Below are 2,933 nucleotides of genomic sequence, written 5' to 3' on the forward strand. Positions count from 1 at the left end.
ATACTAAAGGCCATATATGAAAAGCCCACAGCTAACATTCTACTCAATGGTGAAAGGTTGAAAGCTTTTCCTCTAAGATCAGGAACAAGATAAGTGTGTCCACTCTCACCACTCCTATTCAAGATACTATGAGAAGTCCTAGCTAGAGTTATTAGGCAAAAAAGAAATAAAAGTTATCAGAATTAGAAAGGAAGAAGTAAAATTGCCTCTATTTGCAGATGACATAATTTTATATATAGAAAATCCTAAAGACTCATGCATAAAACTCTTAGACCTAATCAATGAATTCAATAATTTTGGCAGGATACAAAATTAACATACAAAAATCAGTAACATTTCTATATAAAATTAACATACAAAAATCAGTAACATTTCTATACACTAACAACATATTTTCTGAAAAAGAAAGAAATTGACTCCATTTACAATAACATCAATAATGTTAAAATACTTAGGAATAAATTTAACCAAAGAGGTGAAAGAGCTCTACTCTGAAAACTATAAGACATTAATGAAAGAAATTGAAGAAGACACAAATAAATGGAAAGGTATCCTGAGTTCATGGATTGGAAGAATTAATATTGTTAAAATGTCAGTACTACCAAAAGTCATCTATAGATTCAATGCATACCTGTCAGGATTCCAATAACACTGTTTACAGAAGTAGAAAAAACACTCCTAAAATTTATATGGAACCACAAAAGACCCCGAATAGCCAAAGAAATCCTGAGAGAGAAGAACAGAGCTGGAGGCATCACACTTCCTGATTTCAAGTTGTACTATAAAGCTATAATCATCAAAACAGTATGGTACTGGTATAAAAACAGACAAAAAAATGGAAAAGAATCAAGATGCCAGAAATAAACCCAAGCATATATGGTAAACTAATATATGATAAGGGAGCCAAGAATACCCAATAGAGAAAAGATAGTCCCTTCAGGAAATGGTGTCAGGATAATTGGATATTCACATGTAAAAGACTGAAACAGGACCCCTAACTTACACCACTCACAAAAATTAACTCAAAATGGATTAAAGACTTAAATGTAATACCTGAAAATGTGAAACTCCTAAAAGAAAACATGGGAATAAATCTTCCTGACATTGGTCTTGGTAACAATTTTTTGGATATGACACCTAATGAACAAGCAACAGAATAAAAATAAACAAGTTTGACTTGTTTACTTTGACTACATTAAACTAAAAAGCTTCTACACATCAAAAGAAACAATCAACAAAGTGAAAAGACAACCTACAGAATGGGAAAAAATATTTGCAAACCACATATCAGATAAGGGGTAAATATTCAAAATATATAAAGAGCACATACAACTCAACAGCAAAAAAACAAATAACCCAATTAAAAAATGTGCAAAGGACCTGAACAGACAGTTTCCAAAGTATATATATGAAAGGCCAACGGGTACATGAAAAGATACTCAACATCACTAGTCATTAAGGAAATGCAAATTAAAACCACAATATGGGGGAGAGCTTCAAGATGGCGGAAGAGTAAGATGTGGAGATCACCTTCCTCCCCACAAATACATCAGAAATACATCTACATGTGGAATAACTCCTACAGTAGTGTGTCACAGCTAGCTGGAAGGGAGTCCAGGAAAGAGTCTGGACCTGCGTAAGAGGCAAGAAATCATTGTTTATGGGTGCATGAGGAGAGGGGATCCAGAGCACCACCTAAACTAGATCCAGAGACAGGTGGAAGCCACGGCTATCAGCTCAGACACCAGAGACGGGCATGAAATGCTAAGGCTGATGCTGCAGCCACCAAGAAGCCTGTGTGCAAACACGTCACTATCCACACCTGCCCTTCTGGGAGCCTGTGCAGCCTGCCATGGCCAGGGTCCCGTGATCCAGGGACAACTTCGCCAGGAGAAAACACGATGTGCCTCAGGGTGGTGCAACGTCACACTGTCATGTCGGCCTCTGCCGCCACAGTCTCACCCGCATTCCGAACCCAACCCTCCACCACCTCACCTGGCCTGAGTGAGCCAGAGCCTCCAAATCAGCTGCTACTTTAACCTTGTCCTATCTGAGTGAAGAACAGAAGCCCTCAGGTGACCTACATGCAGAGGCGGGGCCAAATCCAAAGCTGAACCCCAGGAGCTGAGTGAACAAATAAGAGAAAGGGAAATCTCTCCCAGCAGTCTCAGGAGCAGCGGATTAAACCTCCACAATCAACTTGATGTATGCTGCATCTCTGGAATACCTGAATAGATAATGAATCATCCCAAAATTGAGGCAGTCGATTATGGGAGCAACGATATATGTATTTTTTTCCCTTTTCTACTGTTGTGAGTGTGTATGGGTACGTTTCTTTGTGTGACTTTCTCTGTATAACTTTACTTTTACCATTTGTCCTAGAGTTCTGTCTGTCAGTTTATTTATTTAATATACTTTTTAGCACTTGTTATCACTTTTGGATTTGTTTTATGGTTTGGTTGCTCTCTTCTTTCTTTTTTTTCCTTTTTTAAATTACATTTTAATTTTTTAATTTTTAATAATTATTTATTTTAATAACTTTCTCCTTCCTTCCTTCCTTCTTTCTTTCTTTCTTTCTTTCTTTCTTTCTTTCTTTCTTCTTTCTTTCTTTCTTTCTTTCTTTCTTTCTTTCTTTCTTTCTTTCTTTCTTTCTTCCTTTCTGTTTTTTCCAAGTTGTGCTACTTCTTTCTTTCTTGTTTTCCTCCCGTTTACTCTGAGCTGTGTGGCTGACAGGGTGGTGGTGCTCCAGCCAGGTGTCAGCCCTGTGCTTCTGATGTGGGAGAGCTGAGTTCAGGACATTGGTCCACCAGAGAACTCCTGGGTCCACGTAATATCAAATGGCAAAACCTCTCCCAGGGATCCCCATCTCAACGCTAAGACACACCTACACTCAATGACCAGCAAGTTACAGTGCTGGACACCCTACGCCAAAC

The sequence above is a fragment of the Physeter macrocephalus genome, chromosome 21 (genome assembly GCF_002837175.3).
Source record: "Physeter macrocephalus isolate SW-GA chromosome 21, ASM283717v5, whole genome shotgun sequence".
NCBI lineage: Eukaryota > Metazoa > Chordata > Mammalia > Artiodactyla > Physeteridae > Physeter > Physeter macrocephalus.